General features: G+C 44.7%; 1 protein-coding gene across 2 annotated transcripts in view; it reads right to left on the bottom strand.

The window, feature by feature from the left end:
- enpp4 (ectonucleotide pyrophosphatase/phosphodiesterase 4) overlaps positions 1-23,014 on the bottom strand; it is a 63,882-nt gene extending 40,868 nt beyond the window's left edge. The window contains exons 1-2 of one of the 2 annotated variants that reach the window (XM_070885206.1): positions 22,879-23,014; positions 19,947-20,018 (exon numbers count right to left, since the gene is read on the bottom strand). The gene's annotated coding sequence lies outside the window, so the exon portion shown is untranslated. The remainder of the gene's footprint in view (positions 1-19,946; positions 20,019-22,878) is intronic. The other variant, XM_070885205.1, reaches the window with a different exon arrangement.
- Between the last annotated feature and the right edge of the window lie 2,671 nt (positions 23,015-25,685).

Raw genomic sequence — 25,685 nt, 5'->3', positions numbered from 1 at the left:
AGCACTCCAATTATCTTTTCGACGATATTGCGTGTGGCTTTGTGGCTTTCGTTGTAGTGCTTCTCGGCTTCCATCTGGGGCTTATGCAGGGGATCACTGGCCAGCTGGCAAGGCCATATCCTTTATCCCCCAGCATCCAACCGTGACCGTGATATGATTGCTTATCCCGGTAAGTGCGTCGGGTGCAAGGTCTCCTCCTCTTCAGCAGTCTGCCACCTCTTTGATTGGGCACATAATGCTCTTCAATAAACCTTCTCCCATCTCTAGTCTGCAGCATATGAGTAGTCATCAATACTGGCTGAGAAATTACAGGCCCCATTACTATTACTAATGCCCTATTTATATGTCTTCAAAATTAGTAAATTGTCCTCTAAAAACACAATAAAAAATCAAAATTCACCACAATATGATTGGATGGTTGTCAAGAGATTTTAAAACCACCTTAAAAGCACTCACAAATTACTTCAAAGTTCCCATGAACTTGATACAGCCTTTTATGAAAAGTCTTCCGAATTACAAAATGGCATCCATACAGCTGGGTTAATGTCAGGTGAGTGCAGCTTTTCTTGAGCGTCTTTTTGGACGAGCGATCATTTGGGCGAATTATGGACGAAATGCAGAAAGTAACGCTTGCCGATAATCTGGGCAGTATTTGGGCATTACTTTCCATTATATACAGTCTTCTGGGCTGTGCACGAGTGATGACATCAGATTTTTTTTAAAAATATGGGCGGGCGGTTTAGCAAATTTCCGGCATTAACTGTATGCCAAATAGTGGATAATCAAGAGGCTTTAGGGAGGAACTTAATACAATCACGATCACTAAAGTAGTAGTACTTGGTAAAATAATGGGACTAAAGGCGGAGAAGTCCCCTGGATCTGATGGCTTACATCTTAAGGTCTTAAAAGAAGTGGCTGCAGAGATGGTGGATGCATTGGTTGTAATCTACCAAAATTCCCTCGATTCTGGGGAGGTCCCAGCGGATTGGAAAACCTCAAATATAACGCCCCTATTTAAAAGAGGCAGGCAGAAAACAGGAAACTATAGACCAGTTAGCCGAACATCTGTGGATTGCAAAATATTGGAGTCCATTATTAAGGAAGCAGTAGCAGGACATTTGGAAATGCATATTACAGTCAAGCAGAGCCAGCATGATTTTATGAAAGATAAATCATGTTTGACAAATTTGCTGGAGTACTTTGAGGATGTAACGAGCTGGGTAGATAAGGGGGAACCAGTGGATGTCGTGTATTTGTATTTCCAGAAAGCATTTGATAAGGTGCCACATAAAAGGATAGAGGATTGGCTAACTAACTGAAAACATAGAAACATAGAAAATAGGTGCAGGACTTGGCCATTCGAGCCTGCACCACCATTCAATATGATCATGGCTGAACATGCAACTTCAGTACCCCATTCCTGCTTTCTCTTCATAACCCTTGATCCCTTTAGACGTAAGGGTCACATCTAACTCCCTTTTGAATATATCTAACAAACTGCCCTCAACAACTTTCTGTGATAGAGGATTCCACAGGTTCACAATTCTCTGAGTGAAGAAGTTTCTCCTCATTTCGGTCCTAAATGGCTTAACTCTTATCGTTAGACTGTGACCCCTGGTTCTGGACTTCCCCAACATCGGGAACATTCTTCCTGTATCTAACCTGTCCAATCCCGTCAGAATTTTATATGTTTCTATGTGGTTCCCTCTCATTCTTCTAAATTCCAGTGAATATACACCTAGTCGATCCAGTCTTTCTTCATATACAAGTCCTGCCATCCCGGGAATCAGTCCGGTGAACCTTCGCTGCACTCCCTCAATAGCAAGAATGTCCTTCCTCAGATTAGGAGACCCAAACTGTACACCATATTCAAGGTATGGCCTCACCCAGGCCCTGTACAACTGCAGTAAGACCTCCCTGCTCCTATACTCAAATCCTCTCGCTATGAAGGCCAACATGCCATTTGCCTTCTTCACCACCTGCTGTACCTGCATGCCAACTGTCAATGATTGATGTACCATGAGACCCAGGTCTCGTTGCACCTCCCCTTTTCCTAATCTGTCACCATTCAGATAATATTCTGCCTTCCTGTTTTTGCCACCAAAGTGGATAACCTCACATTTATCTACATTATACTGCATCTGCCATGCATTTGCCCACTCACCTAACCTGTCCAAGTCACTCTGCAGCCTCTTAGCATCCTCCTCACAGCTCACACCGCCACCCAGCTTAATGTCATCTGCAAACTTGGAGATATTACATTCAAATCCTTCGTCCAAATCATTAATGTATATTGTAAATAGCTGGAGTCACAGCACTGAACCCTGCGGCACCCCATGAGTCACTGCCTGCCATTCTGAAAAGAACCCGTTTATTCCTACTCTTTGCTTCCTGTCTGCCAACCAGTTCTCTATCCACGTCAGTACATTATCCCCAATACCATGTGCTTTAATTTTGCACAATAATCTCTTATGTGAGACCTTGTCAAAAGCCTTTTGAAAGTCCAAATACACCACATCCACTGGTTCTCACTTGTCCATTCTACTGGTTACATGCTCAAAAAATTCTAGAAGATTTGTCAAACACGATTTCCCGTTCATAAATCCATGCTGACTTGGACCGATCCCGTCACTGCTTTCCAAATGCGCTGCTATTTCATCTTTAATAACTGATTCCAACATTTTTCCCACTACTAATGTCAGGCTAACTAGTCTATAATTCCCCATTTTCTCTCTCCCTCCTTTTTTAAAATGTGGTGTTACATTAGCTACCCTCCAATCCATAGGAACTGATCCAGAGTCGATAGATTGTTGGAAAATGATCACCAATGCATCCACTATTTCTAGGGCCACTTCCTTAAGTACTCTGGGATGCAGACTATCAGGCCCTGGGGATGTATCGGCCTTCAGTCCCTTCGATTTCCCCAACACAATTTCCTGACTAATAAGGATTTCCTTCAGTTCCTCCTTCTCGCTAGACCCGCGGTCCCCTATTATTTCTGGAAGGTTATGTGTGTCTTCCTTAGTGAAGACAGAACCAAAGTATTTGTTCAATTGGTCTGCCATTTCTTTGTTCCCCATTATAAATTCACCTGATTCTGACTGGAAGGGACCTACATTTGTCTTCACTAATCTTTTTCTTTTCACATATCTATAGAAGCTTTTGCAGTCAGTTTTTATGTTCCCTGCAAGTTTACTCTCGTACTGTATTTCCCCCTCCTAATTAAACCCTTAGTTCTCCTCTGCTGAATTCTAAATTTCTCCCAGTCCTCCGGTTTGCTGCTTTTTCTGGCCAATTTATATGCCTCTTCCTTGGATTTAACACTATCCCTAATTTCCCTTGTAAGCCATAGTTGAACCACCTTCCCCATTTTATTTTTATGCCAGACAGGGATGTACAATTGTTGAAGTTCATCCATATGATCTTGAAATGTCTTCCACTGCCTATCCACCGTCAACTCTTTAAGAATCATTCACCAATCTATCCTAGCCAATTCACGTTTCATACCATCGAAGTTACCTTTCTTTAAGTTCAGGACCCTAGTCTCTGAATTAACTGTGTCACTCTCCATCTTACTGAAGAATTCTACCATATTATGGTCACTCTTCCCCAAGGGGCCTCGCACAATAAGATTACTAATTAGTCCTCTCTCATTACACATCACCCAGTTCCTCGACATATTGGTCTAGAAAACCATCCCTTATACACTCCAGGAAATCCTCCTCCACCGTATTGCTACCAGCTTGGTTAGCCCAATCTATATGTAGATGTTTATTGCCACTTTTCTTCCGGGTGAGAGTAAATGTAACGATCACTTACAGAAATTACCCAGTCTATCTAATATACACATCAGGACAGGGTAGAAATAAAGGCCCTGATTTTAACAACAACTTGTATTTATAAAGTGTATTTTTAATGTAGTAAAACATCCCAAGGAGCTTCACAGGAGCATTATAAAACAAAATTTGATGCCAAGCCACATAAGAAGAAATTAGGGCAGAAAGGTTTGCTCAAAGAGGTAGGTTTTATGGAGCGTCTTAAAGGAGGAAAGAGGTAGAGAGGTTTAAGGAGGGAATTCCAGAGCTTAGGGCCTTGGCAGCTGAAAGTACGGCCACCAATGGTCGAGGGATTAAAATCAGGGATGCTAAATAGGCCAGAATTAGAGGAACGCAGATATCTCAGGGGGTTGTGGGGCTGGAGAAGATTACCGATATAGGAAGGGGCGAAGCCATGGAGGGATTTGGAAACAAAGATGAGAATTTTAAAATGGAGGCATTGTTTAACTGGGAGCCAATGTAAGTCAGTGAGCACAGGGATGATGGGTGAACCAGAATTGGTGCAAGTTAGGACATGGGCAGCAGAGCTTTGGATGTCCTCAAGTTTACATAGAGTAGAACGTGGGAGGCCAGCTAGGAGTGCACTGGAATAGTCATGTCTAGAGGTAACAAAGGCATGGATGAGGGTTTCAACAGCAGAGGAGCTGAGGCAGGGGTGGAGATGGGCAATGTTACGGAGGTGGAAATGGGCAGTCTTAGTTATGACGTGGATGTGTGACCGGAAGCTCATTTCAGGGTCAAATATGACACCAAGGTGGTGAACAGTCTGGTTCAGCCTCGGACAGGTGCTAGGAAGAGGGGTGGAGTCTGTAGCTAGTGAACGGAATTTGTGGTGGGGGCTGAACACGATGGTTTCCCAATATTTAGTTGGAAGAAATTTCTGCTCATCCAGTACTGAATGTTGGACAAGCAGACTGACAATTTGGAGACAGTGGAGGGGTCAAGAGAAGTGGGGCTGAGGCAACGCTGCATGTCGTCAGCATACATGTGGAAACTGACGCTGTGTTTCTGGATGATGTCGCCAAGGGGCAGCATGTAGATGAGAAATGCGAGGGGGCCAAGGATCAATTAGTGACTTTGACAAGAGCTGTTTCGGTACTGTGGCAGGAGCCGAAAACTGATGGGAGGGATTCAAACCTGGAGCTCCAAGAAAGATGGGCACAGATTTGGGAGGTGACAACACGTTCAAGGAAAGAGAGGAGATGGAGAGTGGGGGGGGGGGGTTGTTTGCAAGGACGGAAGGGTCAAGGGTTGTTTTTTTTTTGAGGAGAGGGGTGATGACCACAGCTTTGAAGGAGGGGGGACAGTACCCGAGGAGCGAGAACCGTTAACAATCTCAGCTCATACGGAAGCCAAAAAAGGAAGTTGGGTGGTCAGTAGTTTAGTGGGAATAGGGACAAGGGAGCAGGAAGTGAGTCGCATGGACAAAATGAGCTCGGAGAGGGCATGAGAGAGACCGGAGAAAGATGCGAGTTCAGGGAGAGGGGGAACCTTAGAAGAAGTTTGGCCCGATGGGCTAAGGGAAAGAGAAGTGGCAGAGGCAGCTAATCGGATTAGTCTCAAGCTTAGAGATACAGAAGTCCATGAACTTCTCGCAATTGTTGTTGGACGTGAGGATGGAGGGCACAGATGGAAACCGGGCTGTGGGGCAGTTAAAATAACGGGAGTCACTTACTCCTAGCGATCCCGCTTCTCACCAGTCATGTCCTCATATTAAACCTGCTCTTTTCAGCAGGACACCCTCAGGAAGGAAGCGGGATCCTGATTTAAATATGCAGACTAGGTCCGATTATGTCATCAGGACCTGATCAATTATGCCTGGGGCTGGGGGGGGGGGGCGGCGGGGCCTGAGCAAGTGGGGTGGGCAGTGTCAGCTCCATGTCAAGCAAACTACCAGGAGCCGGATCCGGGACAGAAGAGGCCCAGAAGGGAAGTTTTCAATTTATTTTTCAGGTTTCCATGTGGGCCACGAGGAGAAGGAGTGCTCCTCCAGGCCTCTCAAGGAAGCCTTGCGCCTCCCCCTCCCCTCCTGCGCTGATCATGGCCAGACTCACCCCACTCCTCCCCGAGTGAGACCAGACACCCCCCTCACCAACTGTCGGTGACTGTCCCCACAGTTCCCCAGCTGCGGTAAATGTGCTTTGTTTCACCAGTGTAATCATGATAGCAAAAAAAATCAGTCAGACAATCTCTGTGCTGTGAAACCTAAATACGATTAACAACTTATCCTTCATGGAGCCAAAATACATAGTTCAAGTTGGTTGTCCAAATTCTTCAGCAAATTTCAATATTGCTTAGAAAGCTAACAAACTGGAAAAGTAATGAATTTAATTTATAAACTGCCGTTAAGATTGTCAGGGCCTCCGTACCTCCAGCTTTTACCCGCAGTACTGTGCTTCGCCACCTCCCCATTAATACTGGGACCAAAGCATACTTCAAAAAGACCCTGATGTGCAAGTATTGACCGCTACATTGTACTTGGATAGGGACACTTCTGACAGGTCATCTGGAGTGTTTTGGGGTAGGTTAAAACAAACAGGAGTTCCTCAAAGTTGCTAATGGTAGGTTTATTGTGGCCAGCAATTCACAATACTTTCAAATAAATGAACAAACTTAATTAACTGCAGCAATCATTTATTATCTCAAAAACTGAAATCACAAACCCTTCCCTTAACTGGTAAATTCAATTAAATATCAAATTTCCACGATTTCTTTTGCAATATTCTCCATTTCCCCATCAGGTCATGCAGTTGAGCCCCATTCTAACCAAGTAAACTAAATCATACTGGATATTCAAATAAGAGAGAGATGAGGCCTGTCTCCAATGGCTAATTGTTGCAGCACTGCACAATAAGGAAACTGGGCCATGCAATGGTAATGTCATAAACATGCTCTTGTTTCGACTGGTCTGCCCTCATTTCTGATCCTCTGCAGTTGTTTATTTTACTGCCGGCATTAGAACTGTAACAAATTTGATGGTATGAGTGTTCCTCTTTCAGGGCTAGAAAGGACAGGTGCTGCATGTTGATTTGAAATACAAACATCTGATGTCTGCAAAGTAACCTTAAAAGATACCATTATGTTTCCGTGTCTTTAGGTGTAGGTGCTACAAAAAACTAGGCATTTAAAAATAAACCAGCAACTCCAAAAACAGAAAATGTCAGAAACATACAATGGCTCCATGAGATCTGGAGAGAGAAACCGTCAACCACTGACTTTTTGTAAAACAGGAACTATGTTCTGGACATAATAGAAGTAAGCAAACCACAAAAGCTGGAGGGAAATGAAAGGGGCACAAACAGAAAATGAAAAAATAGCAAAAACTCAAAAATTAAAACTATAAATTTCAATAAATGAAAACACAATAGAACCCATTCTACAAAAACAATCCTGATACAGTATAGTCAACTAATTCCAGGCACAATTCAGATAAAAGAATAAATGATTTCCACAGCCCAATTTTCCTTCCCATTTAATGTTATCGTCTGATGAGCAGCTTTTTCACCAATTGCAGGTAACACGATTCAACCGCACGTCAGCACCTGGTCTGACCTGCCAGGCTTAAATTACTGCAAAGAGAGCTTTAGGAATATCATTAAGAAGTGTCTTTGACTTGGGCTGCAAGCATAGTCAAATGAGATAAGATTATATATTTTAAGCAAGTACCGTGAAGTACCTTGATACAGATTCTAACTACCGGGACTACAAAATTGGAAAAATCAATCTTCTTGTATAAGGTCTGCTTCCCCCAATTTTTGGATTTCCCTGCACCAATTCTGTATTTGCATAATCAATGCAGATGACCTTAAACATCGACCCTAGCACCTTCAAGACATTACAGGAGAAAAAAAGTAGGGATAATTTATATACCTGTCCCTCAGTTTACAATAATACATTGGCATTTAATGTGCACATATTTTTAAAGTGATCAGTAGCAACCTTTACATCTGCATTTTCAGGATTTCAAGCAACTGCAGTTGGTGTAGATATGTTGGCACTAGTTTCTAGTGTTCCTTCTGTGAACCATGCTATAGTAAAGCTTAAAATGCAATATGATTCCAATCTGATTATTCTGGTCACAAGGGCAAAAGTTTGTACTGGAAAGTACCCTTTTTCTGGAAGCTTTAACTATTACTCGCCAAAACATCAGATACTGTACTATTGGTCCACATAAGCTCTGCCAGGGCTTTATGACAAAATAGCAAAAAGTTATGTTATCAGTCCTAGAAAAAAAATAATCTCTCTCTCTCTCTCTCTCTCACACACACACACACACACTCACGATTATATCAGAGATAAAAATAGAATACTTGAAATGGAGTTTGGGGCCAGACAAAGGTTTGGTCTCCAGTCACACCTAGGTTTTATGTTGCACAATGATCTGTAAGAAATTTCTATTGAGCACCAGCTAAATTTGTTCTTTCATGCACTAGAGTATTATGTAAAATATCAGTCAGACCACATTTGGAGCATTGTGTCTAGTTTCAATCATACTTCCAAAAGGACAGAAGTACTACAAAGGTTTTAAGATGGTCAACACAATTAGTAACTGTTATATATGCAGACTATATAGATATGCTCTCTGTGTAGTCACTGCATAGTTGCACAAGATGGAGACTTGTTTACCTGATGTACTGTCAATAAGGTTTACACTCTGTATATACATGCTGGCACCACTAGAAGGTGCAACTGGTGGAAACCGGGGTTTCCTGCCCTGGTGGCAGGGGTTGTATAAAAGGGGAGCCATCATGTAGCTGCCTCACTCTGGAGGTACGAATAAAGGACCAAGGTCACTACAGTTTGAGTACAACACGTTGCCTCGTGGAGTCATTCATAAGTACATTACAGACATAACAGTAACATCTTAAATCACTGAACTATGAAAGAGAACACTGTTTCTCTCTCCACAGATGCTGCCTGATCTGCTGAATGCTTTCCAGCATTTTCTATTTTTATTTCAGATTTCCAACCTCCACAATGTTTTGCTTTTGATCTATGAAAGATGATGTGGGAGAGCTAGGTTTGTCCTCATTTGGAAAGAAGATGGCTTGGATAACTATGATTAATACTATGGTATGCAGGGTATGGTAACCATGTGGGTATGGCGCTGGACATGCAACCCAAATGTTGAGAGTTCAAAATGCATTCGACAAGCTGTGAAACTGAATTCAATTAATCTGGTAATTTTTGTGCTGGCACCAGAAAAATACAACCGGATCACCAATGTTCTTCTGGGAAGGGATTTTCCCATACCTGGGTTGGCCTATATATGACTCCAATCCCACATTATGTGGTGGATTTTTAATGCTCTTAGAGCAACTGAGGATGGGTAATAAATACTGCCCACATTCCAAGGTTTTAAAAATATCTTAAAAGTAAAAGACAAAATGGTAGGTTGATGTACTGGAGAGCTTGAGGTAAATACAACTGTTCATAATCTAGGCTGACACTTCAGGCAGTACTGAGGGAGTAAAAACAGAAAATACTGCAAATCTCAGCAGGCCAGGCAGCATGTGTGGAGAGAAACAGAGTTAACGTTTCATGTCTGTGACCCTTTGTCAAAACTGGAAAAATTTGAAATGGAACACATTCTTAAGGAAGTGCTTGGGGCACTGACAGGGGGAGGGGAGGAAAGAACAAAAGGGAAGATATGTGATAGGCAGGAATGATTTGAGACAAAAGGGATGATGGGCCAAATTGAGATGGTAATAGCAGAAGTTAGGAAACAGAATATGAGTCTAGGTGGGGTGTGAATGGCAGAATAATTACCAGCTGCCATGGGAAAGAGAAAAAGATTTAAAAAATAAGTGGGGTGGGGGGGAAGCTTTTGCAAAAAGAGAAAAGGGATCAAAATATAGGCAGTTATTATGGTCTGAAATTGTTGAACTCGCTGTTGAGTCCAGAATGCTGTAAAGTGCCTAAATAAAAGATGAGGTGCTGTTCCTCGAGCTTGCATTGAGCTTCATTAGAACAGTGTCGAAGGTCGAGGATGGAAAGGTCAGAGTGGGAGTAGAGAATTAAAGCAACGGGTGACCGGAAGCTCAGGGTCACACTTACGAACTGAACGAAGGTGTTCCGCAAAGCGGTCACCCAATCTGCTGGTCTCCCAATGTAGTGGAGACCACTTCATGAGCAGTAAATACAGTGAAAAAAGGCCCAGCGTCATTCCTGAGGCCAGTGGGAAGCAGCGTTCGTCGAGGAGGCAGCGTGGGGAGGCCTATAAAAAGTCCCAGCGTCGTTCTTGAGGCCAGCCAGGGCAGCTGCAGCAGGGCGAGAAGGCAAAAAAGTAGAAAGAAATCGAAAGGTGACGTCACAGCAAACATAGAATCATAGAAAATAGGTGCAGGAGTAGGCCATTCGGCCATTCGGCCCTTCGAACCTGCACCGCCATCCAATAAGATCATGGCTGATCATTCCCTCAGTACCCCTTTCCTGCACTCTCTCCATACCCCTTGATCCCTTTAGCCATAAGGGCCATATCTAATTCCCTTTTGAATATATCCAATGAACTAGCATCAACAACTCTCTGCGGCAGGGAATTCCACAGGTTAACAACTCTCTAACTGAAGAAGTTTCTCCTCATCGCAGTCCTAAATGGCCTACCCCTTATCCTAAGACTATGTCCCCTGGTTCTGGACTTCCCCAACATCGGGAACATTCTTCCCGCATCTAACCTGCCCAGTCCCGTCAGAATCTTATATGTTTCTATGAGATCCCCTCTCATCCTTCTAAACTCCAGTGAATAAAGGCCCAGTTGATCCAGTCTCTCCTCATATGACAGTCCAGCCATCCCTGCAATTAGTCTGGTGAACCTTCGCTGCACTCCCTCAATGGCAAGAACATCCTTCCTCAGATTAGAAGACCAAAACGGAACACAATATTCCAGGTGAGGCCTCACCTGGTGAGCCAAGGGGGTAAGTGATTGTTAAGTAGTTTTTCTTTTTCTTTATCAGTAAGTAACCTTTTAGCATTGTTGTTGCCAAATTAAGTTTATCTAGGGGTTAAGTCATGGCAGGAGGGCTCGGACACATATTATGCTCCTCCTGTACTATGTGGGAAGTCAGGGACGTTTCCGGTGTCCCTGACGACTACGTATGCGGGAAGTGCATCCGCCTGCAGCTCCTGACGGATCGCATTGCGGCACTGGAGCTGAGGGTTTGATTTAATCTGGAGCATCCACGATGCTGAGAATGACGTTAACAACATGTTTAGTGAGTTTATCTTACCGCAGGTAAAGGGTACACAGCCAGATAAGGAATGGGTGACTAACAGGAACAGCAGTGCAAGGAAGGTAGTGCAGGGGTCCCCTGCGATCATCCTCCTGCAAAACAGATACACCGCTTTGGGTGCTGTTGGGGGGGGATGACTCATCAGAGGAGGGCAGCAGCAGCCAAGTTCATGGCACCGTGGGTGGCTCTGCTGCACAGGAGGGCAGGAAAAAGAAAGAGTAGGAGAGCTATAGTGAAAGGGGATTCAATTGTAAGGGGGATAGACATTTTAGCGGCCGCAACCGAGACTCCGGGATGGTATGTTGCCTCCCTGGTGCAAGGGTCAAGGATGTCTCGGAGCAGGTGCAAGGCGTTCTGAAAAGGGAGGGTGAACAGCCAGTTGTCGTGGTGCACATAGGTACCAACAATATAGGTAAAAAACGGGATGAGGTCCTACAAGACGAATTTAGGGAGTTAGGAGCTAAATTAAAAAGTAGGACCTCAAAATTAGTAATCTCTGGATTGCTACCAGTGCCACGTGCTAGTCAGAGTAAAATCGCAGGATAGCTCAGATGAATACATGGCTTGAGGAGTGGTGCAGAAGGGAGGGATTCAAATTCCTGGGACATTGGAGCCGGTTCTAGGGGAGGTGGGACCAGTACAAACCGGACGGTCAGGACCGGAACCAATGTCCTAGGGGGAGTGTTTGCTAGTGCTGTTGGGGAGGAGTTAAACTAACATGGCAGGGATGGGAACCTATGCAGGGAGACAGAGGGAAGCAGAATGGGGGCAGAAGCAAAAGATAGAAAGAAGAAAAGTAAAAGTGGAGGGCAGAGAAACCTAAGGCAAAAAGCAAAAAGGGCCACAATTACAGCAAAATTCTAAAGGGGCAAAGTGTGTTAGAAAGACAAGTCTGTAGGCTCTGTGCCTCAATGCGAGGAATATTCGGAATAAGGTGGACAAATTAACTGCGCAGATAGCAGTTAACGGGTATGATGTAATTGGCATCACGGAAACATGGCTCCAGGGTGACCAAGGCTGGGAACTCAACATCCGGGGTATTCAACATTTAGGAAGGACAGAAAGGAAAAGGAGGCGGGGTGGCATTGTTGGTTAAAGAGGAAATTAATGCAATAGTGAGAAAGGACATTAGCTTGGATGATGTGAAATCGGTATGGGTGGAGCTACGGAATACCAAAGGGTAGAAAACGCTAGTAGGAGTTGTGTACAGACCCCAAACAGTAGTAGTAAGGTTGGGGACAGCATCAAACAAGAAATTAGGGATGCATGCAATAAAGGTACAGCAGTTATCATGGGCGACTTTAATCTACGTATTGATTGGGCTAACCAAACTGGTAGTAATGCGGTGGAGGAGGATTTCCTGGGATGTATTAGGGATGGTTTTCTAGACCAATATGTCGAGGAACCAACTAGAGAGCAGGCCATCCTAGACTGAATGATGTGAAATGAGAAGGGACTAATTAGCAATCTTGTGCGAAGCTCCTTGGGGAAGAGTGACAATAACATGGCAGAATTCTTTATTAAGGTGGAGAGTGACACAGTTAATTCAGAAACTAGGATCCTGAACTTAAGGAAAGGTAACTTCGATGGCTTGAGGCGTGAATTGGCTAGAATCGACTGGAAAATGATACTTAAAAGGTTTGACAGTGGATAGGCAATGGCAAACATTTAAAGATCACATGGATGAACTTCAGCAATTGTACATCCCTGTCTGGAGTAAAAATAAAACGGGGAAGGTGGCTCAACCGTGGCTAACAAGGGAAATTAAGGATAGTGTTAAATCCAAGGAAGATGCATATAAATTGGCCAGAAAAAGCAGCAAACCTGAGGACTGGGAGAAATTTAGAATTCAGCAGAGGAGGACAAAGGGTTTAATTAAGAGGGGGAAAATAGAGTACGAGAAGAAGCTTGCCGGGAACATAAAAACTGACTGCAAAAGCTTTTATAGATATGCAAAGAGAAAAAGATTAGTGAAGACAAACGTAGGTCCCTTGCAGTCGGATTCAGGTGAATTTATAATGGGGAACAAAGAAATGGCAGACCAATTGAACAAATACTTTGGTTCTGTCTTCACGAAGAAAGACACAAATAACCTTCCGGAGGTACTAGGGAACCGAGGGTCTAGAGAGAAGGAGGAACTGAAGGATATCCTTATTAGGCGAGAAATTGTGTTAGGGAAATTGATGGGATTGAAGGCCGATAAATCCCCGGGGCCTGAGAGTCTGCATCCCGCAGTACTTAAGGAAATGGCCATAGAAATAGTGGATGCATTGGTGATCATTTTCCAACAGTCTATCGACTCTGGATCAGTTCCTACGGAGTGGAGGATAGCTAATGTAACACCACTTTTTAAAAAGGGAGGGAGAGAGAAAGCGGGTAATTATAGACCAGTTAGCCTGACATCAGTAGTGGGGAAAATGTTGGAATCAATTATTAAGGATGAAATAGCAGCGTATTTGGAAAGCAGTGACAGGATCGGTCCAAGTCAGCATGGATTTATGAAGGGGAAATCATGCTTGACAAATCTTCTGGAATTTTTTGAGAATGTAACTAGCAGAGTGGACATGGGAGAACCAGTGGATGTGGTTTATTTGGACTTCCAAAAGGCTTTTGACAAGATCCCACACAAGAGATTGGTGTGCAAAATCAAAGCGAATGGTATTGGGAGAGTTGGGATAAACAGGTCATTTTCAGGATGGCAGACAGTGACTAGTGGAGTGCCGCAGGGCTCAGTGCTGGGACCCAGCTCTTTACAATATACATCAATGATTTAGATGAAGGAACTGAGTGTAATATCTCCAAGTTTGCAGATGACACTAAACTGGGTGGCGGTGTGAGATGTGAGGGGGACGCTAAGAGGCTGCAGGGTGACTTGGACAGGTTAGGTGAGTGGGCAAATGCAGTATAATGTGGATAAATGTTAGGTTATCCACTTTGGGGGCAAAACGCAAAGACAGAAAATTATCTGAATGGCGGCATTTAGGAAAAGGGGAGGTGCAACGAGACCTGGGTGTCATGGTTCATTAGCCATTGAAAGTTGGCATACAGGTACAGCAGGCGGTGAAGGCGGCAAATGGTATGTTGGCCTTCATAGCTAAGGGATTTGAGTATAGGAGCAGGGAGGTCTTACTGCAGTTGTACAGGGCCTTGCTGAGGCCTCACCTGGAATATTGTGTTCAGATTTAGTCTCCTAATCTGAGGAAGGATGTTCTTGCTATTGAGAGAGTGCAGCGAAGGTTCACCAGACTGATTCTGGGGATGGCTGGACTGACATATGAGGAGAGACTGGATCAACTGGGCCTTTATTCACTGGAGTTTAGAAGGATGAGAGGGGATCTCATAGAAACATATAAGATTCTGACGGGACTGGACAGGTTAGATGCGGGTAGAATGTTCCCGATGTTGGGGAAGTCCAGAACCAGGAGACACAGTCTTAGATAAGGGGTAAGCCATTTTAGGACTGAGATGAGGACTTCTTCACTCAAAGAGTTGTTAAACTGTGGAATTCCCTGCCACAAAGAGTTGTTGAATATACCCAATGAACTGGCATCAAGAGGGAGTTAGATATGGCCCTTACGGCTAAGGGGATCAAGGGGTATGGAGGGAAAGCAGGAAAGGGGTACTGAGAGAATGATCAGCCATGATCTTATTGAATGGTGGTGCAGGCTCGAAGGGCCGAATGGCCTACTCCTGCACTTATTTTCTATGTTTCTATGTATATTAAATTGTAAGAAGTACAAGTAAATCGCTGTTTCACCTGGAAGAAGTGTTTGGGGCCCTAGATAGTAGGAAGGGAGGAGATAAACGGGCAGATGTTGCATCTCCTGCACTTGCATGGGAAGGTGCCATGGGAAGGTGGCGGAGTGCTGAGGGTAACTGCGAAATGGAGCAGGATGTCGCAGAGGGAGCAGTCCCTTCGGAATGCTGAGAGGAGGGAAGGGGAAGATGTGATTGGTGGTGGGATCACGCTGGAGGTGGCGGAAATGGCGGAGGATGATCCCTTGAACGTGGAGGCTGGTGGGGTGAAAGGTGAGGACAAGGGGAACCCTGTCGTGGTTCTGGGAGAGAGGGGAAGGGGTGAGAGCAGAAGTGTGGGAAATAGAATGGACACGGTCGAGGGCCATATTAACCACGGCGGAGGGGAATTCTCATTTGAGGAAAAAAGGAAGAGGCACTAGTGTGGAAAGTGGTGTCATCAGAACAGATGCGATGGATACAGAGAAACTGGGAGAATGGAATGGAGTCTTTACAGGATGCGGGGTGGAAAGAAGTGAACTTCAGGTAGCTGTGGGAGTCAGTGGACCTAGTGAATGTTTGTCAATAGTCTATCCCCAGAAATGGAAGAAGAGTCGGAGATGGACCGTGCGAAGGTGAGGGAAGAGTAGAAATTGGATGCAAAGTGAATGAAATTTTCTAGTTCAGGGCAAGAGCAGGAAATGGCACTGATACCTCTTTCTCCGGTACATGAATGACTGTGAGGGAGGGGACCAGAGTAGGACTGGAACAAAGAATGTTCCACATATCCCACGAAAAGCCAGGCATAGCTAGGACCCATGCGGGTTTCCATAGCAACACCTTTAATTTGGAATAACTAAGTGGAGTCAAAGGAGAAGTTGTTCAATGTAGAACAAGCTCAGCCAGGCAGAGGAGGGCAGTGATGAATGGGGACTGGTTGGGCCTCTACTCGAGGAAGAAGCAGAGCACCCTCAGGTCATCCTGGTGGGGGATGGAAGTGAAGGGACTGGGTGACCACCTTGCTGAACACCTTTGTTCAGTCTGTAAGCGTGACCGCGAGCTTCTGGTTGCCTGTCACTTTAGTTCTTTCCTTCCCTCCCCCCTTCACTGCCCCTGCACTTCGTCAAGAATCTGTTATATTTCGAACTTTTCCAGTTCTGATGAAGGGTTACAGAGCTGAAACGTTGACTCTGTATCTCTCCACAGAAGTTGCCTGACACACTGAGAATTCCAACATTTTCTGTTTTTATTTCGGGTTCCAGGATCCGCAGTATTTTGCTTTTGTACTGAGGGAGTGCTGCATTGCCAGAAATGTTGCTTTTCGAATGAAATGTTTATTATCTCCCCTCTCAGGTGGGCATAAAAGAGAAGAGTTCTCCTGGCGTCCTGGCCAACATTCATCCCTCAACCAACCAAGATTAACTGGTCAATTTATCTCATTATATTTGAGGGACTTTCTGTACACAATTGACTGCTGTGTTTTCTTACAACACTGACTGCATTTCTAAACTACTACATTAGCTTTGAGCACTTTGAGATGTCCTGAATTTGTGAATAAAAATATAAATGTACGTTCTTGCTTTCTTTCTTTCATACTTCAGGAGTGATTCTTCAAACCACCACTCCCGGAATGAAGCAGGGCACACAAGGAGTACAATCATGTGAAAATTGCCAGTAATTTCCCGAGCTGCGAGTTCCTCTCTCTATTCGGAGTCATCATAGGCAGTCTCTCGGAATCGAGGAAGACTTGCTTCCACTCTTAACATGAGTTCTTTGGTGACTGAACAGTCCAATATGAGAGCCACAGTCCCCGTCACAGGTGGGACAGATAGTCGTTGAGGGAAAGGGTGGGTGGGACATGTTTTCCGCACCCTCTTTCTGCTGCCGGCGCTTGATTTCTGCATGCTCAGCGCCCTCCCGGATGCACTTCCTCCACTTAAGGCGATCTTTGGCCAGGGACTCCCAGGTGTCAGTGGGGATGTTGCACTTTTTCAGGGAGGCTTTGAGGGTGTCCCTGTAACGTTTCCTATACTCACCTTTGGCTCATTTGCCGTGAAGGAGCTCAGAGTAGAGCGCTTGCTTTGAGAATCTCGTGTCTGGCATGTGAACTATGTGGCCTGCCCAGCGGAGCTGATCAAGTGTGCTCAATGCTTCAATGCTGGGGTTGTTGGCCTGGTCGAGGACACTAATGTTGGTGCGTCTGTCCTCCCAGGGGATTTGTTGGATCTTGCGAAGGCATCGTTGGTGGTATTTCTCCAGCGACTTGTCTCTGAGCCATACAGGAGGGCAGGTATTACTACAGCCCTGTAGACCATGAGCTCGGTGGCAGTTTTGAGGGACTGATCTTCAAATACTCTTTTCCTCAGGTGGCCGAAGGCTGCACTGGCGCACTGGAGGCGGTGTTGAATCTCGTCGTCAATGTCTGCTCTTGTTGATAAGAGGCTCCCGAGGTATGGGAAATGGTCCACGTTGTCCAGGGCCGTGCCGTGGATCTTGAGGACTGGGGGGGCAGTGCTGTGCGGCGAGGACAGGCTGGTGGAGGACCTCTGTCTTACGGATGTTTAGAGTAAGGCCCATGCTTTCGTACGTCTCAGTAAATACGTCGACTAGGTCCTGGCATTCAGCCTCTGTATGTGCGCAGACGCAGGCATCGTCCGTGTACTGTAGCTCGACGAGAGGTTGGGGTGGTCTTGGATCTGGCCTGGAGACGGCGATGGTTGTACAGGTTCCCACTGGTTCTGTAGTTTAGTTCAACTCCAGCGGGGAGCTTGTTGACTGTGGGGTGGAGCATAGCAGCGAGGAAGATTGAGAAGAGGGTTGGGGCGAAAGACGCAGCCCTGTTTGACCCCAGTCCGAACGTGGATTGGGTCTGTCGTGGATCCGTTAGTAAGGATCACGGCCTGCATGTTGTTGTGGAGCAGGCAGAGGATGGTGACGAACTTTTGGGGGCACCCAAAACGGAGGAGGACGCTCCATAGACCCTCGCGGTTGACAGTGACAAAGGCCTTTGTAAGGTGGAAGAAGGCCATGTATAAGGGCTGGTGCTGCTCCCTGCATTTTTCCTGCAGCTGTCGCGCTGCAAAGATCATGTCCGTTGTGCCCCGTAGGGGGCGAAATCGCACTGTGACTCCAGAAGGAGCTCCTCAGCCACAGGGAGAAGATGGTTGAGGAGAACTCTAGTGCCGGATCACAGAATCACAGAATGGAATTTTCACCCATTACAATGGACACATTTAAAAAAAGGAGAATTAATTATTAAGCATTCACCTATTTTCTTTACATGAGGACCCTCGGATATTATGGAAATGTACATTATTATAAATGGTTTTTCTGCCAAGGCAAAATGAAAAACAAAATAAGCAGGTCTAGTACAAAATTTCCAAGGTGACAAATTTGAACATCCTGTTCTTATTCCCTTATATATTTACTTTTAATATTCACAAATATGTTAGCTCTCTTCATTACACAGATTCAATATTGTAAACCATGGTACAATAAGAATAAAATTATTTTTTCTTCAATATTAATCATAGGGAAATCAGGATGTTTACTGTAGTAAATTTTCAGGCTGTTTACAATGTGGTCTTTGTGCTTCTAAAGCCTTTTCTTCTTTAATGCCACAAATTAAGCATATTGTCTGGATTAGAATTACTATGATATGATTAGTATGGTTTGATTATTTAAATGGTATTTCATATCATGAGGTAGAATTGCTGGAAAATTTTCTTTAAAAAGTCTCGTGTTAGGCTATTTCAAAACCAAATTTACTGCTGGTCCATTAAATTCAGCGAGATCATCTGACTTTGATTTTCATTTACAACCAATTACCAATGTATTACAGTAGCAGCTGTAAGTATAGAATGTCAACAAAACCTCAGTTTCATAGTTAACAATATTCTTAAAAGACGAATAGATCTCCTCCAGTGTTTGTGGCAAAGGACACACAAGGTTAGATCAGAGAGGCAGATTTGGCTCAAGAACAAGGCAGGAGGTATGTAGGTCGGAGGCAGGCTCGGCTTGGTGGAAGAAGTAGGTTGGATCCAAAGGTGATCCTGATCCACAGAAGGAATAGATAGGAGGTAAGATGAGCAGTAGTGAGTACAATGGGTAGTTTTATGAGATTTACAGAATTCCACTGTTTATTAGCTTGTAATGTATATGTCCCTTCCTAAATCTTAACTCTATGTATATGGATTATGTTTTAACACAACCCCTAGGACACCTTTATTTTATAGCATAGTGAAAGAATCATTTACAAACTCTAATAGCTCAACCACTTTTGAAGCATATAAGGGGAGGCTAGATAAGCATATGAGGGAGATGGGAATAGAGGGTTGTGCTGATAGCTTTAGATGAGCAAAGACGGGAGGAGGCTCGAATGGAAGATGAATGCCGGCATGGACTGGTTGGGTCGAATGGCCTGTTTCTGTGGGGTATATCCTATGTAATTCTATGTAACGTAATCAGAGAACTGGTGGATTTGTGCCTGGCTAATTAGAGGACTATTTTATAACATTCACCTTTTTTATATATCTGGTACTGGCTATAGAAGTGAGGGTGAAATTGGCTGGGATTGCTCAGCTCACTGTCTGTTTTTTTGGTTGGTCTATGCTAATCACATCAGTCATAGAATCACATAAACATCCAGCAAAGGCGGCATTATGCTTGTGCTCTGTGAAAGAGCTATACAATTAGTCCCATTCCCCTGCTCTTTACCCATAGCCCTGTAAAGTTTTCCCCGCTGCACCAGTAGGGTGCAGAGTGATAGTGGTCTAAACGGATACAGGGGGTGGGATGGGGGGGGGGGGGGAGGATTTTAACCCCCAAAAACAGGTGGATTTGGTTTGGGTGGAAGGTTGAAAAGCTAAAAATCTGAAACCGGAATCCAACCTGCCTCAAACAAGCCCATCTCTGGTTTTAACGAAAGTCGGACGGGGGAGCTCTTAAAAGGCGGGTTGGTCATTTAAATATTTTATTGGACCACTAGACCTACTTGCTCTCAGCTCGGCTCCAGCCTTGCATTGCAGGCTTTCCCACCTGACAAGCAGCCAGCTTATCAATCAGGCTGGCCGTGGACAGGAACTGACAGAATTTTTTTTAAAGACATCCTGCAATCAAAAACTGAAGGGCGTTACAAAACTCATACCTCTGGGTTTCCCGTTCCTAACTCTAACCACCCGTACCGAACACGCTCTGAAGATAAGATCGACCACACGGTCTGCACGAAAACAAACTCAAAAAGTGAATTAGGAAAGAAATACACAACCACAGCAACTTACATTTATAATGCGCTTCTCATGTCATGTGATTAGTAGCAACCAATCAGAAAATAAAGAACTCGACAATGCTACATTCATACAGACAAAAAACGAATAGTCATAGTCAAAAAGTCAAGCATCCAGCATGCATAACTTTGACTAACTCTCCAAATAATTAAAAGTATTGTAGCTAGCACACATCTCAATAGTCCGGAATAGTCTAACATTCAAATTGTTTAAAAGCCAGGAGAATTTAGGTGATAAATAATATAAAGTAAGTTAGAATAGTAAAGAAAGAATAGTAAAGAAGATAGGCAGAATAGACATAAAATGTTATGTCTTAAATATGTTAAAATTGTAATTTTAGCATACCATTGAAACTATCAGAAGTAGGGTACCCTGATATCTAAGTAGCATTATTACTGTTTTAGAGGGTTTCTTATAGCATTGTACCCCAACGGAAGCATACAAACTATGGTATTCCGCCTATCCACCAGAAAAACAAACCTACCTCTCAACCACCAGAATTGACTTTATGACTGCTGTCGATACAATCCAATGCTTGTCTATCATCAAGTTCAAGACAAGTCAATGTTCACAAGTCTGAAGTTATCTTGTTTGGCTCTCTCCACTACCTCTACTCTTTTGGCCGAGTGGCTGCTCACTCAGGCTGAACCTTGTGTGTAACTTCAGCCTTGTTTGTCTTTGAGGTGTGTTTTGAACCCCAAGTCTGCCGCCTTCTACCTGTGTAACCTTGATTGCTTATGCCCCAATTCCCCCAGTGTCCCTGAAATACTTATCTACAACTTTATGACCGAAATGGTTAAGCTCTGAACCCCAACCTCTACAATCTTCATAAACTCCAGCTAATCCAGTACTCTGTGGTCCATAGTTCTCCCTTGCACAAAGTTCCACATCCATCACCCCAACCTTGCCTAAATCCACCAACTCTGTGGCCCAGCTAATCTATTTTAAGATCTTCATCCTCATCTTCCATTCCTCTTTTGTTCCACTCTAAATGTGGTTTCTTCTCCAACCCTGGATCCTATCGCATAAGCTCAGTTCCTCTAACTCTAGATTGCTGCCTGCTCCTGCTCTCTCCACTACCACTGGAAACCATTAGTTTAGCCTCTACAACCAGCTCCCTCTAAAATTATATTCCAAAAACATATTTCTTTGGTACCTCCCCCCTTCAAAAGCATCCTAAAACGCTTGCTAATCAACCATGCCTTTATTCTTCCAATCTTAAATTATTTCACTTCCTGCGAGATACTCCCCTCCCAACAACAATTTGCATTAATATAGCACCTTTAATGTAGTAAAACCTCCCAGGGCACTTCACAGGAGCATAATCAAACAAACTTTGACACTGAGCCACGTATGGAGATATTAGAACAGGTGACGAAAAGCTTGGTCAAAGAGGTAGCTTTTAAGGGGGTTTCTCAGAGGCGAGTGGTGGAGAAGTTTAGGGTGAGAATTCCAGAGCTTAGGACCTAAGCAGCTGAAGGCATGGCTACCAATGGTGGAGATATGAAAATCAGGTATGCGTAAGAGGCCAGAATTGGAGGAACGCAAAGATCTCGAGGGGCTGTAGGGTTGGAGGAGGTTACAGAGATAGGGAGAGGTGAGGCCATGGAGGGATTTGAAAACAAGGACGAGAATTTTTAAATCGAGTCATTGCTGAATCAGGACCCAATGTAGGTCAGCGAGCACAAGGGTGATGGGTAAACGGGACAGTGCTAATTAAGGTACAACAGCAGAGTTTTGGATTAGCTCAGGTTTACGGAGAGTGTAAGGTGATGACCGACCAGGAGAGTTTAGAGATAACAAACTTATAGATCAGTGTTTCAGCAGCAGATGAGCTAAGGCAGAGGTGGAAGTAGGCGATCTTGATAGAGAGGATATGGAGACGGAAGCTCAGCTCAGGGCCAAATAGGATTCCAAGTTTGTGAACAGTCTGGTTCAGCCTCAGACAGCTGCCAGGGAGAAGGATGAAGTCAGTAGCTAGGGCACGGTATTTGTAGCAGGAACTGAAGACAATGCCTTTGGACTGCCTAATATTTAATTGGAGAAAATTTCTGCTCATCGAATACTGGATGTCAGACAAGCAGCGTGACAAGACAGAGGTAGTGGAGCAGTCGAAAGAGGAAGTGGCGAGGTGAGCTTGACTGTTTTTGGATTATGTCAGCAAAGGGCAGCATGCAGATGAGAAATAGGAGGGGGGCAGGGTTAGATCCTTGGGGTCTCCAGAGGTAACGGTCCAGGAGCGGGAAGAGAAGCCCAGCCATTCACCCATGTGAGGAGAATTATGAGGTAAATTGATATATATCACATATGACCAGATCATATGGCCCACACAGAGTTGCTGTGTATCATATCCCAATGACAATGCAAAAATGGAAAACCGCAAAGAATTACTGGCTAAAGAATTTGAAGAAAACATTTATTTTAAGATGTATTTCTGTACATCTGAAAAATAAAACAACAACTTCTGAACAGCGTTGTTCTGGTGGTTTTAAAAAAACAATCGGTCCTTAAGATTTACGTCAAAAATGAATCAGAATGAAGCCTATTGAAGTGCATTGCATTGCCTGTGGAATTATCTACAGTATTCCGGCCTACAAAATAAGATCTTAGTCTGAAACCCAGCAACGCTACCGGGGGCTGGGGAATGATTCACACACACTGCGAGGATGTCGCCGTGACCCGTACACGATTTAATCCGCAGTCTCAACCTTCTCGCTGTTACCGCGCCTCGCTGAACACGATCTACAACTTTCATGGAAAGATGAAGCCACTCATGCTCGGGGTTATGCTTACCTCTTGTTCTACTGCAGAAAGTCAAGTATTTCTAGTCGAACAAAAATATGCTAACAGAGGAATGAAGAAAATAGTGAAAATTAAAAACAGAAATTCGATGAAGAAACTGCAGCCTTCCGACGACTTCCGCGTCCTGAAGGTAGGGAGGGTTTGATTGACAGAAGACCGCGCACGCACAAGGGGCCGGGCTCACGCGGGTGTCACTCTGCACTCAAGGACAGCTGCAGCTCTGTGCGCACTTCATTCATCCACTGCCATGTAGGCCACTCGCCTTTATTTGGCAATCAGAATTGTTTTTAAGCGTTAAAAACATTTTAAAAAATAGATATATACAATCGAACTTAAAGTAGTGGCTTATTTGTTCTATTGGTTCCTGGAGTAAAGAACCAGGGACCAACATTTAGGAAGATATATTACAGAACTGTTTCTACTTGATGCGGTTTTCTACTATTTGGGGAGTTCCTGATACCACAGAACTGACCCCTTTACATTCTATAGTATGAGGGGCATGGTTGGGGGCATCGCCTGAGACGATTTTCTGCTACCAAAAGCTTTCATGCTTTTCAGACCGGGAGGCCGCTTTTGGACGTTCGTCTTCTTGATAACATTACACGGGGAGACCACGTGTAAGTTGTCATCAGCTCCTCAAGTGGAGGATGAGGGACGACGCGAAGTGTGACTGTGACCATGAGTCTCAGACCATGGAACACATCACATCAACCTTCCCACTAAGATCTGTTGCAGGAGGCAGCTCATTTCTCTACTCGGCATCTCAGGAGGCCATCGAAATGGATAGCCAAAGCAGACATTCCGTTATAAGCTTTTGCCGACAAACTACAACTATCAAAAGCAATAGGGCTGGGCTCATTTATTTTGCAGAATTCCTGCTAAATTCAGAGCTGGTCTCAGCAACAATGTGCCATACAAGTTGTTGTGTATCTGTAAAGCATGCACTCCCATGTTCCGCCACCAGGGAGCTCATCCCCTGAAGTCCCAAGGAATTCCAGCATCCCTTGGGAGCACTGTATATAAGCCGCCCCGAAGGCCTGTTCCTCATTCTGGAGTGTCTTATTAAAGGCTGAGGTCACTAATCTCCCTGTGTGCAGCCTCATCTGTGTTAGGAACACAATAACTGGCGACGAGAATACGAATCCAACACAAAGATGCAGCAAACTGTGGGCATCCTGGAGAAGTTCTCGGAGGGTGAAGACTGGGAAGCTTATGTCGAACGGCTAGACCAGTATTTTGTAGCCAATGAGCTGGACGGAGAAGGAAGCGCTGCAAAAAGGAGAGCGGTCCTCCTCACAGTCTGCGGGGCACTGACCTACAGCCTCATGAAGAATCTTCTGGTTCCGGTGAAAACCACAGATAAGTTGTATGAGGAGCTGTGTACACTGGTTTGGGAGCATCTTAACCCGAGGGAGAGCGTGCTGATGGTGAGGTATCGCTTCTACACATGCCAGCGATCTGAAGGTCAGGAAGTGGCAAGCTACATCGCCAAGTTAAGGCAACTTGCAGGACAATGTGAGTTTGATGTCTACCTGGAGCAAATGCTCAGAGACTTTTTTGTACTGGGCATTGGCCACGAGACCATCCTACGAAAACTTTTGACTGTAGAGACACCGACCCTCAGTAAAGCCATTGCGATAGCACAGGCGTTTATGTCCACCAGTGATAACACCACAACTCTTTTGGGGAAAATATCCAGAACCCGGGATTGAACCAGTGACCTTTAGATCTATTAGTTTAACGCTCTCCAAATTGAGCTATTTCGGCCTGACAAAAATGCTGAAATCGGTACTCGGCAGGATCGAACCTGTGCAGGGAAACCCCAATGAGTTTCTAGTCCATCGCTTTAAGCACTCAGCCACGACTACTGGGCAAAACCAGAGGGATCAAATTTTTAACACAATAACAACGAGGGTGGGAGCACACTGGATCAGCAGTCCATCGCCTCAACCTCTCGGCCACCTCGCCTTAAAGCGGAGGGGCAACGAGACCTGGGTGTCGTGGTACATCAGCCATTGAAGTTATTCATGCAGTAAAGGAAGCAAATGGCATGCTGGCCCAGTGATAACACCAAACAAATCTCTCAGCACACAAGTGCTAGCAATGTTCATAAATTAACTGGAACTGTGTTTGCGAGCAGAAATGTACAAGGCAGAACCCACGAGTCTGCAACTGCCAGCAGGCCTCAGGTGACCCAGATGACTCAGAGTCCCCAACAAAGGATGAATGCAAGGCAATTCACACCTTGTTGGAGTTGTGGAGGCTTCCATTCAGCCTATTCATGCCACTTCAAAGGGTATGTTTGCAAGAGCTGTGGAACAATGGGGCACCTCCAACGAGCTTGCAAACGAGCTACAAGCTCTGCAAAACCTGCTAACCACCACGTGGCAGAGGAAGATCGGTCCATGGTGGATCAAAGCAATTTCGAGCCTCAGAGAGAAGTTGTACACGCGGTACACACATTTTTGACGAAATGTCCACCTATAATGCTAAACGTAAAATTGAATGGCTTATCCGTAGCCATGGAACTGGACACTGGCGCTAACCAATCCATCGTGAGTAAAAAGATGTTTGAGAGACTGTGGTGCAACAAGGCATTCAGACCAGCCCTGAGCCCCGTCCACACGAAACTGAGAACGTACACCAAAGAGCTTATCACTGTCCTGGGCAGTGCCATGTTCAAGGTCACCTACGAGGGCACGGTGCACGAACTGCCACTCTGGATTGTCCCGGCTGATGGCCCCACACTGCTTGGAAGGAGCTGGTTGGGCAAAATCCGCTGGAACTGGGATGACATC

Source organism: Pristiophorus japonicus, chromosome 7, assembly GCF_044704955.1.
Source record: "Pristiophorus japonicus isolate sPriJap1 chromosome 7, sPriJap1.hap1, whole genome shotgun sequence".
Taxonomy (NCBI): Eukaryota; Metazoa; Chordata; class Chondrichthyes; family Pristiophoridae; genus Pristiophorus; species Pristiophorus japonicus.
Note: the sequence above shows the minus strand (reverse complement) of the source record. Positions and strands in the feature narration are given on the sequence as shown.